This window comes from Octodon degus, unplaced genomic scaffold (assembly GCF_000260255.1).
Source record: "Octodon degus isolate 3935 unplaced genomic scaffold, OctDeg1.0 scaffold00043, whole genome shotgun sequence".
Lineage (NCBI taxonomy): Eukaryota > Metazoa > Chordata > Mammalia > Rodentia > Octodontidae > Octodon > Octodon degus.
In genome coordinates, this window is record NW_004524619.1 from 2,504,249 (window position 1) to 2,516,934 (window position 12,686).

General features: G+C 33.3%; 1 protein-coding gene and 1 non-coding gene across 2 annotated transcripts in view; one reads left to right on the forward strand and one right to left on the reverse strand.

Annotated features, from left to right (window-relative positions):
* LOC101561793 (TBC1 domain family member 5) overlaps positions 1-12,686 on the forward strand; it is a 422,866-nt gene that overhangs the window by 202,480 nt on the left and 207,700 nt on the right. The window lies entirely within an intron of this gene.
* Positions 4,960-5,066, reverse strand: LOC111816886. The gene has a single exon (XR_002821209.1). It is a non-coding gene; the product is annotated as a U6 spliceosomal RNA (small nuclear RNA).

The window sequence follows — 12,686 nt, forward strand, 5'->3', positions numbered from 1 at the left end:
CTTGTATACATATATTTTGGGGAGGAAAAGTCTCTTAAAATTAACAAGGACTAGGAGCCGGGAGACGGCTCAGTAGGATAAGCGCTTCTCTGGCAAGCGTGAGGGTCTGAGTTCAGTTCCGGTTCAGCAAAACAAACAAACAAACAAACAAAAACAAACAAACAAACAAAAAAAAACAAGGGCTAGTTTTTGTTTTTTGCAACAGGGTCTCACTATGTAGTACAGGCTGGCCTACACTCATTACTGGAGCCCAGGTTGGCCTCAAACTGCTGGTGATCCTCCTTTCTAGTCTCCTAAGTGCTGGGATTATAGGCATGCACCACCATGGCAGGTCCTCAAAGGTTAGCTTTTAATAAAACTCTTTTACTTTTAAATGTTTTATGAGTAGTCATAATTCCCATCCCCAAATCAAAATGCCAAATCAGATATGGAAGGGAAATTACCACTTGATATAATAAAAATATCATTCATAGAAGTGGCTTAAATTTAATAACTAAGGTTACTAAAATTATTGTTTAAAATAATTTTCAATAACATAAAAATAGACTGTCTTACTAGATTTCTCTAAGGCTATTATTTCAATAAGTTGAGAAGTTATTTTAAAAATGTATCTTTGTAGCTTACTATATTTCATTATATCACTTTAAATGAATGCCATTATTTTTTAGTGTAAATTGTTCTTATATCTGAGCTTTAATTGTAATATGACTTTGTTACATGGAAGGACAAATTGATAGCAACATTTTTTTTCTGTCATGTTTCTATTTAATACATTTGTGTGCCTCAATAGTAGTTACAAGAAGCCTAGAAACATTAACAAAAGCATATATTAAAACATACTGATTTATAGATTTGATTTTTGTTTTAGTTCTGATTTGCAGATGACAGGTAATTTTATGAACATAAGTCTTGATATACCTAGTTGATAAAAGAGGCACATCTGCCTCAGTCCATATGTTCTTTCTCCTCTTCCCTCTCTACCATTTCCCTCTCACTTGCCATACTTTTTAGCACTGTGGAGTAGTTGAAGAATAAGTTTGGAAGTGCTTCAGACATACATAGATACAATTGATACAATATACGTTTGTTTTCTAGTGCTCTATGAAAATCTAACAGTCTGAGGTTGGAATATGTCAAATAAGTTCTATAAGTAGATATTTTAAATATCAGTCAATTTAATTTTTGTTTTATTTTATAAGCCTTTTTAAAAAGTAAAAGAAAAAGTTGACAAGATTATAAATTTGTAAGTTGCATTTCTCACATCTCGTTCTTGTGAGCAGAATGAAGTAGAATTGTTTTGTAGATCTCATTGCCCACATTACAATAAACAGCTATAAAATTACATCATGATACCGTATCAGCTATCCTCCTGGTGCAAAGTGATCAAGTTGTTACTATGGTAACATTTCCATTTGTGGGTTTTTTTGTGTGTGTAGTCAAAATTTGTAGTCATTACATCATACTACAATTGTAAATAAATCACTGTGTTCCCTGCATACTTTTGAGACATAATACTTAAATATCTCCAGTAAACCCTAGTCTTGGGAGTCAAAAATAGGAAAATGAAAGAAATGGGAATATTTTGCTAAATTACATTTCAAGACTACTGATACTGCTGATAAAATTTTAGATGTTTCTTAGGAGTAAAAGAGCATTGCCAGTTATTCTCTGAGATGCTTTAGTTTTTGTAAGTATGTAATGATAAAATTGGTTAGGTATGATAGCAATAGGAGGTAAGAAGGCCTTTAATTTGTCAGCTAAATGGATGCTAAATAACCCAAACAGAAGTAACGACCCTTATGAGACTAAGAGATTCATTTTGAAAACAGAACCTTTTCATTTTAACCTTATTAACTGATTGAAATTTATTATATTTTCAGATATTTAAAAGTTGTCCTTATTTCACTTCTGATTATAAAATCATATTCTATGATTTTAGGTTATCTTGGATTAAAATAACCCATAATGTTCCCTTGTATCAATTACTGTATTCTAGTTAAGATTCCTACTGTTTTTGTTTTGTTTTGCTTCCTAAAACCCCCTGCTGCTGTTGATTACACCTAGGTCTGCTACTGATTGGAACTGTAAAAAGGCAAAGATAGTGTAGCTGGTTGCTGAATCATTTAATTGTAGGTGTTCACTCTGGGACCTAACAAATAATGACATTGGAATATTATTTATAAAATGACAAAAAAATACTCTTTAATGATATTTAAGCTTGTGAAACTTACTTATTTTTTATTGTACTAGAGGAATACCAGAATGGTTGAATAACCATGGGTCCTAAAGAGAGAAAGGGGAAGAGATGAGAAACCAAAGAATTAATTAATGAAAGAATTAAAGAGTTGGTTAATATAATAATTATTGGTCCCTAGCAGTTGAGTGCTATTTTTTAATGAATAGAAAACAAATGGGCAACTATATCAATAAAAAAATGTTAATTCAATAGTTGAGAGCTTTGATAATTAACAAAAACAGTTAAATTTTATTTGCAAACCCAGTGTGCAGTATGAAATGAAGTTGCATAAAATACAAGCTTCTATGCACTTATTTATAAATTTGAAATATTTAGGTACTAGTTTCATGATAATTGATAGTCATGAGTGTTTTATGCAGCAGTAACAGATCAAGAATAATTATCACTGCCAGCCATGATGGCACACACCTGTAATCTCAGCATTCTGGAGGCAGAGGCAGGAGGATCACCATGAATTCAAGACTAACCCGGGCTACATAAACAAATTCAAGGCCAGCCTGCACTACATAGTGGGACTCTGTCTCGAAACAAAACAAAGACTATTAGCTTATACCCTTTCTGCTTCAAAATTTGAGATAATTGGTCTTTGTCAACTTAAGGATTATTTGAGGTGGAACACTTATGCTTATATGTATTTAATGATAATTTATACTATTGCTGTGCCTCTTTCTGTACATTGTAATTAGTTGCTCATCCTACTAAAGATATTTCAGTTTTCTAGGTGCAAACTACATCAGGGTTTTATTATTATTATTTTTTGTACCAGAAATTGAATATATTAGTGGTCTAAGTAATTTGTTTAAATTTAGGAACATATTTACAGTGAGTTAGAAAAAGGTGGTCATTTTTTATATTTATTAAAACATTTCGATCAGGGAAATTACGTGGATGTTCTTAGGAATGTGGATGCTTAGAAAGAGAAATCAATTAGGTTTACGTGAAAGACTAAGAAGAAAATGAGATGGCGTCAATAAAAACAAAATGGGATTTAGTGTTAGAATCTCTTATTGCTGACTAACTTTGCAAAAATACTAAAAAGTTATTAAATAATGAATATTCCCACTTTCTTAATAAGCCATTGAACCCTGGACTTCCTGAAGACAAACACTTACTTTTTTTTTTTTTTTCTTGTCTCAGGATATGACACAGTATGTTGTTTATTTGTTTGGTAGGACTGCTTTAACATACCACCACAAACTGAGTGCCACAGCTTTGGAGGCAAGAAATCTGAGATTATGATGTCACAGGGTTGATTCCTTCTGTGATCTTGAAGGAGAATTTGAGGATCCTATTTGTAGGTGTTTGTCTTTCCTTGTATCTTCATACTGTCTTCTCTGTACATGTCCAAAATCCCAAATTTTATAAGGAAACAGTTCATTTTGAATTAGGTCTTACCCATGTTGACTCTTACTTAAACCTTACTACCTCTACAGAGGCCTTATCTTCTAGTAAAGTCACATTCTGAGCCTCTGGGGGTTAAAACTTAAACATTCGAATTTGGCAGCACAGATTATAAGAGCTGTGAAATTGGTGTAGTTTCTAGGTCAAGAGCTATTCACAATTAAAAATACCGTCACCCTACAGTTTATGTTAGTGTAGAGTCCTGCAGTTACTTGTCCCTTTGTACTGAATGTTATGGCGTAATTTTAACCTAAATTTATTATCTTTCAATTTATATTGACAGTTCAGTAACTAATCATTGTATTGGTTTCCATCTAGTGGCAGCAAGGAGAGATAAGGTACAAAATTTGAAAAGCATAACAACTAAATTTTGTATATCTCTTATTTCACTGTTTAACATAATGTAAACCACCCCCTTCCCTGCAACACCCACACGTCACAAGTTTTGAAAAAAAAAATTAAATATTACTGAAAATAATTAGATTATATTGCTGTAGTTGGTGGACATTTTGATGAGCTAACTTATTTTTCTAGAATGTTGCTTTAAAAGTGTTCTGGAAATAAAATAAAAGTGTTCTGGGACTAATGGCTGAACATGACCTAAAAGAAGGCCTACAACTTGGCAGCTGTACTTAAGGTTAGTTGAGAGCAAATTCCAGAAGTTGATCTGAATGAGGGTTCTAGGAGATTCTGATGTATATACTAGTGTTTGATAACTACAGGAATAAATATAGGAACAGTGTCTAATTTTAAAGCTTCAAATAATTATATAAGCACATGTAAGAGATGTGATGTGCTTTCTTCAATATTCTTTTGTTTTTAATATATATTGGGATTTTTTTCCCATTTTTTTTTTTTGAGACAGTCTCACTGTGTACTTCAGAATGACCTTGAACTCATTATGTACCTGAGGCTCATCTTGAACTCATTGTGATTCTCCTGCCTCAGCCTCCTACTAGGGATTATGCACAAGCATCACCACACCCCATTCAGTTTTTATTTTTTATCAGTACATGTTTGAAGTACATAGTGATTACATTCCTGGTAGGCATTTGGTACACATGTACAGTATATCCTAATTCTTTTCTCATCATCTTTGTATCCCACTCCTCTTCCTTCCCTTAGTCTCTTTGTCACCCTCCTATGTATAAAAGATGGATCCCCAATTTTGTTATCTTTTATTTTGTTCTTTGTTTTTTGAGTTTCTCATATAAGAGAAGCCATGTGATATTTAACTGTATCCATTCTCTTAGAAATGACTCATGTTTAGCCTCCTTTATGGCATAATGATACTCCATTCTAAAAATATGGTACACTCCATAAATCTGCATGTCATCCTTGCACTAGGGACATGTTAATCATCTCTATATGATTTATATTTTATTATATGTACTCCAGAAGTGAGCACTGATACTGAGATTTTTCTTAGTTTGGTATTTTAAATGAAATTTATATTAAAATGGACTTTTTGCATACAATTCTATATGTTTTCACACATGTATAAATTCTCCTAACTACTACATAGGCATAGAGAACAGCTCAGTCATCCTGTAGATTCCTTCATGCTATATGGTTGTGGCCACAGCTTGTCCCCATTCGTAATCCCCAAAAAGTGATTTGTGCCTTACTTTAATTCTGTCTCTTTAAGAATATTATGTAAATGATATTTCACAGTGTGGAACCTTGGAGAATCATAATGCCTTTGAGATTTTATCCAAATTGTCACACTTATAGCTTTTTTCTTTTCTTTTGAATTGATGCTGAAAATTGATCAGAACTGCCACCACAAATTATTGCATTATACTTATTTATTAATTTACTTATTTATGGAAGTACAGGAGATTGAACTCAGGCCTTTGTGCTTGCCAGGCAGGCATTTATGTCACTGAGTATATCCCCTGTCTCCTGCATTATATTTATGAGAAATCATCAATCTGTGTTGTTTATTGTGGATTACTCTTGAAAATTTTATGTATACAAAGGCATATTCAAATCTTTTCCCCATCTCCATATGGCAAGACAGTACCTTGCTATTTTCACATATTATTTATAATTTGGACATGTAATTTTTTTGGAAATATTTTTGCATCAGTACACATTCTTTTATCTTTTCCTTGTTCTTTTTAATAGCTGTACATTAATTATGTAGTACAGCAGTACAATAATTTACTTAATCCATTTCCAGATGATGGAAGCTTAAGTCAGTTCACTAAGTTTTGCTATTATTCAATAACAAATATTCTAGTATAAGTATACAATTTAAACATATGCAGGTAAGTTCCTAAGATAATTTTAAAGGGAAAAAGCATGTATCTAACTGTTTATGAAAAACAGTGAAAAAAATCCTCAAATCAGTGGCATATTGACAGGATTACACATCATGGCCAGTTGGAATTGTTGGAATGCAAGGTTGATGTTCTTATGAATGTCAGAGTAATGTACAATATTAATATAATGAAGATAAAATACATGGTATCTCAGCTGATAGAGAAAAACTTTGAACAAACTTAGAAGAAAAGTACCTCAACACAACAGTCTACATATGAAAACCCACAGTAAACATCATACTCAATGGTGAAAGACTGAAAACATTTCCTCTAAGACTAAGAGTAAAGCTGCTCACTTTCAGAGTTCTGTGCAAAGCAGTTAAGCCAGCAAAGGAAATAAAAGGTGTACAAATTGAAATATGTACGTCTAAAATGATCTCTGTGAATGCTAAGATTTGCTATGTAAATAATGCTAAAGATTCCCTCCAAATTTTTTAGATCCTAGTAAATGAAATCAGCAAAATAACAGCATAAATCTCAACACAAAAATCAGTTGCTTTCCCAGTACTAACAAAAAACAGTTAAAAAGGAAGTTTAAGAAAGTATTTTGTTTCCTGTAAGATCAGAGACTAAAATACTGGGCATGGTGACACATGCTGGTAGTCCCACCTACTCACAAGGCTGAGTAAGAAATTTTCTTCAGGGTTTTGAGGCAAGCCTGACAACATAAACCTTGTCTCAAAATAGAGGCCTTGCAGGATGGACTTATAGCTCAGCTTAGTGACTGGATAGTTTAGTATATACAAGTTCCTGTGTTGATCCCCAACGTTTTAAACAAATAGACAAAGTAGTATTGAAGTAATAAAGGAAGGTAAGAAAAAATTCACCAAAAAAGGAAAGTCTACATAATGAAAATTATAAATCATTGATGAAAAAAATTAAACAAGATATAAACAAATGGAATGGAAACATCTTATATTCATGAAATACTTCATAAAATGTTAATACTTCTGAAAGAAATAGATTGAATGAAATCCTTTAAAAAAAAAAACTCATCGATGTTTTTGCAGAAATAGAAAATATATTCTGAAATTCATATGGACTCTTAAGAGTTCCCCAAATTGCCAAACAATTTTGACAAAAGACAAGATAGCTGGAAGATTCTACTTCGTTTCAAAATTTATTACAAAGCTACAGTGATCAAAACAGTATGTTTCTACCCTAATGACAGACATGGAGATTCAGGGACCTAGTAATAGCCTAGAAATGAACCTTCACATATAAAATCATATGTTTTTTGACAAGGATATCAGGGTCCTGTAGTGGAGAAAGGAGAATATTTTTAATGGGTGGTGCTGATAAAACTGGATATTCAAATGAAAATAAGATGAACCCTTACCTAACACCATATACAACAATTAAATCAAAATGTGTCAGAGTCCTAAATGTATGACATAAATCTATAAATTGATAGAAGAAAATATAACAGAGAAGCTTCATATTATCATATACAGTGATTTCTTGAACACGTCAATGAAGCACAAGGAGTAACGAAAATGGTAGACTAGCCTGAATATTGGATATCAGAAGAAACTACCAACAATAAAAGGTCAGCCCAAGGATGCAGGACATATTTGAAACTCAAATGTCTGGTAAGGATACTTATGTGTGTAGTGTACAGAAAAGTCTTAGTTATCTCCAAAGAAAATATCTAATTAGCAATATGCACATGAAAAGATTTCATCATTGGTAGTCACTAGGGAACTGCAAATCAGTACTACATAGAGTTACCACTTAACACTCAATATTACCATTGCTACAAAACAGTGATAGGACTGGGGAGATAGCTTTGTAGTCTAAGCACCTGCATGGCAAGCTCAAGGACACGGGTTCAGTCCCCAATACTGCATCTTGTACTGGTCCCAGAACCCTGGGCATGTTGTGTCAACCACCAAAATGGCTGAAGTGGGGCATTGTGATGCACACCTGTAATTCCGGTGCTGGGGAGGCTGAGACAAGAGGATCACTATAAATCCATGCTGTGTAGTGTGACACTGTGCAAAATAAATAAATAGATTTTTTTTAAAGAATTCAAACAAAAACCAGTGACAGTTGTTGGCAATTATGTGGAAAAGTTGGAACTCATGCAGTGTTGGTATAAATATAAAATGTTATTGCCATAGTAGGAATCATTATGATGCATCCTCAAAATTTTAAAATGGTATTTACATATGATGCAAAGTTTTAGACATTTTCTATCTAAAACTGAGGCTGGGTAAGTTATAATGAAAAATAATTTATTTAACTTCTTGGTCTGGAGGCTGCACAATGGAAGGGGAAGTGGCTGCATCTCATAAAAGCCATTGTTAATTCACCTGGCTCCCAGAGGAAGATGGGAGAAAGAAAATGCATTTAGTCTTGAGAGGGGAAGAACCCAGATTCAAGAGAGGGCATTAATCTTCTCATGATTCAAATACTTGTACTTCCCCTCCCAGCACTGCTGCAATGGCAATCAAATTTCACCCTGAGTTTTGGAGATCACTAAACCATATTCAAATCATAGTCATAAGAGCAGAAAACAGTATCTGCTAGAGATGATTTGTGTATCCATGTTCATAGAATCATTCACATTGCCTGAAATGTTGAAGCAAGCCACTGATAGATGAATAATAGTGTACATATAGTGGAATATTATTAAGCCTTAAGGAAGAAAATTCTAAATAAGTCAATCACAAAAAGAAAAATACTATGTAATTCCACTTATATGAAGTAGTTACAGTAGTCAGATTCAAAAGAGATGGAAATTAGAATGGTGATTGGAATAAAGGGAATGGGTAGTTACTGTTTAGTTGGTACAGAGTTTTAGTTTTACAGGATGAAAACAGTTACAAAGATGGATAGTGGTGATGGTCTCAAAACACTATAGATATATTCCATACCATTGATTATAAACTTGAAGAGATATGATAAGTTTTATTTTCTGTATAATTTATCACAAAGAGAAAATAATTTTTAAAAACTGCAGTTATTCCTCAGTATCATTATGGAATTGGTACAAGTACTTTTTGCAGATACCAAATCTGTGTATCTTCAATTTTTTTTCTAGGCTGGGAGATAACTCATTTTTTTTCTAAGTGGTGTGGTATTTGTATAGAACTTACACATATCCTCTGTACTTTAAATCATCTCCAGATTACTGGTAATGCCTATCCAAAGTAAATGCTATCGATAGTTGGTGGAATCTGCGAATATAGAACCCATGGGTATGGAGGACTGGCAGCTTGTATATACTCTTAATTTTGACAGCTATTTCCAAATTTTCTTCTGTGCAGATTATACAAATTTATGTGCTTTTAAGAGAGAAAGTTGTTAGCAAAATGTGTTATTTCAAAAGATCCAGCAGTGTCAAAGCATTATATTTTTGAAGGGTATCTATACTATGCTAGAACAAACATAAAACTTCAACTTAAAGTCTTTCAACAAAATACTGTATATGAAAGATTTCTTTAGAGTTTCAAGTCATATATTTAAGAACCTTCTTGTATATATTAAAGATAGAACTGAAGATTTTTCCATGAATCTAGAGTAAATCTATTCTTAGTCATTAAAATTAATTTTACATTTATTAAAAATATACATTTGAGGGGCTGGTGAGATGGCTCAGTGGTCTAAAGCACCTACTTAGAACAAGCTTAGCAAAGCACAGGGACCGCGGTTCAATCCCCCAGCACCACATGCCAGCCAGCCCGCCCCCTGGTGGGCTGAGCTGGCCACACACACACACACACACACACACACATAAATAAATAAAAATTTTAAAAAAAATATATACATTTGAAACAATTTTGGTTTACTGTCATTGGTTATATCAGTATATGGGCAGGTCTTAAGTGTGGGAATTACTGAGATAGTATAGTGTAAAAATATGACTTATTAAATGTCATTGTATTTTAATTAAAACTATGGGTTTTTCTTTTACACAAATCTCTTCCTTGGTTTATTTCATATTAATCATCTGAAAATTTAGCATGGAGGTGTAGTAGTGAGATCTGGATAATTAGTTGTGTGTGTGTGTGTGTGTGTGTGTTTGTGTGTGTGTGTGTGTTTAAAAACACTATTTCTCCTTTCCACTTTTCTTTTTACACTCTGTTCACTTAAAACTACTAAACAGATTTTTATTTTAATCATTGGAACAAAAAAAATGTTCTCTTGGGCTGATACCAGTACTTTGTATGCCAAGTTATAGACCGGAGTCTATTTTTATAGGCCAAGATACAAACCTCTTGAAAACCAGAGTTTATAATGGAAACATTGACAAGCCCTTAACTATCACAGAACACATGGCACTGCTAAAATCATAAGGTATAAGGCATAAGATTTCACATTCAAGTGAACATTGAATTTTTTAGCAATTAAATTGTCAGATGCCTTTCAACTAGGATTTAATAAACATCAAGCTTTGGTGAGGCCATAAAAACATATCAGGTGCACCTGATTCCTACCCTGTGGAGGTTTATACCTCAGCACTCTGACAGTGAAGAAATATATGAATATACTCAATGAGTGGTAGTGTTGTGAATGAATTTGCTTAGAGAAAGGTATGTGAGTTTTCTACTCTCTTGTGTGTTTAATTTTTGATACATCTCTGAAAATCCTGAATGTTTTTGTATATGGATTATTACATACCTGTTCCAGGCATTATTAAAAATAAAATAGGTAAATGATTCAATTCAGTCTTCATTTTAATAATAGCACTAGAGAATGTTTAAGCTTGTACTGTTACCATAATCAATAAAATTTGAAAGGTAGGTTAAAATCATCAATTTTTGTTTGTCTCAGAGGAAGGTCATCCAGTTTTTTTTTTTTGTTTTAAGTAAAAGTAACCTGCAGAGACCATATCTGATTACTCATCTTTACTTGGAGCATCATTGAAACAAAAACCTTGAATTACTTGGGTCCTTGAATTATGATGTTTGGTTTTATTTATAATCCTTAATTTAAATAGGATGATGTCTTCTATTAATGAATTATTGCCATCAGTTAACACATGTAGTGTAGTAATTCCTTTAAAAGGAAGCAGTTACTTAAATTATGACAGGTGCCTATGTGAAAAAATAGTTAAAATTATATAAGATATGTATTTAAGTTGAATGTTCATGAAGGTTGGTTTCTCACACATGCAACACCAACATTGTCTCCTTTCTTTCTGCATTTTATCTTGTAACATGCTAGGTAGAAGCACAAGTGTTATGTCAGATATACTATCTCAGAAGCATTCTGAAGTGTTAGAGAAAATCCAGTATCTTGTGGAAAGGTAATGAAGTAATAGTTTGTCGCTACTGATTTTTCAGGTGTTGTGGAAAGGAAAAGGCAAAAAAGATATTAATTTGAATCTAAATCAGATTTTATTTTCTAGTTTAATTTTTATCCACTGACTTACATATAGATTTAATAATATTTAGACAGCAGAGATGCAAATTTTAATGTATTTGATTGGCTTTCCATTAATCAAAGGAATATGGATCTGTAATTAAATTACTCTCCCATATGTATTAGAAATGGTGCTGTTATATTCTGAAAAATTTATAAAGGTAAGTCCTCTGACCAGCAAGGTAGCTCAGTGGACTAAGTGCCTACTTTGGCAAGCACAGGGACCTGGGTTTGAGCTCCATTCTACATGCTGCGCTGGCCTTGCCCCTGGCACATGCTGAGCCTCAAAGGAGTCCAGGCATGGTGATGCACTCCTGTGATCCCAGCATTGGGGAGGCTGAAAACAGGAGGATCACTATGAGTCTGAGCTGCGTAGTGAGACCTTGTACCAAATACATAAATAAAAAAGTAAGATATCTACTTTGGCGTAGTTGTACTAATTCTAGAACAGGGAACTTAGTTTCCATATTGAAATAGATGACTCTTAGTTTTTTGACCTATTTTCTTATATTTACAAATATTTATACTTAGTTTACATTTACTGTCCCATCTGCCCTCCACCCCCCTTGCCATTGCAGTTAGGAAAACTCATCATAGGGTTTAGGAGAATCTGTTGAACTTGATTATGTAAGGTTAAAAAGAATATTCTTGGGTTTTAGGAGGACTGATTTTTGAAGGTTCAAATTTATGTGAAATGAAAGTATTATTGTATACATGCAGACTCCCTGGGATTACAGATTTGTCTGTTTTGTAAATTTTTCTAGAAACAGTAACAACAATATGATACTACAGGAAACCAAAATCCAGAAGGATTATAAAGAGCTGATTAAACTTTTTCTTTTGTAGAGCCAGCCAAATAGCTCAGCGGATTAAAGCACCTGCAAGCAGGCCCAGGAGCCGGGCTTCAATGCCTAGGCCTGCTGTGCTGGCCCTGCTCCCAGGGTGCACTGAGATGGCAATGAGACTGGGCATGATGGCGCATGCTTATAATCCCAGCTCCTGGGAGGCTGTAAACAGGCCGATCATTACGAGTCTGATCTAGTAGTGAGCCCTGAACATCGTGTAGACCCTTACCTAAAATAAAAATAAATAAATAAAATTAAACTTTTTCTTTTGTAGTTCATATATATCATTGTGAAGGCTGGTAACTTTTTTTGACATGTTAAAGATCTTTTCTATACTGACTGTTAGTAAATTTAATCCATTCTTGTCACCAGCAATTTCTGACTGAAACAGTTTTCAGGAAGGGTTCTGTTTTTAATTTGTCAAAGAAGAGACTTAGATTTTACTTTGTCTTGTTCCTTGTAGAATTGATTTTGGGTTGTTTTCCC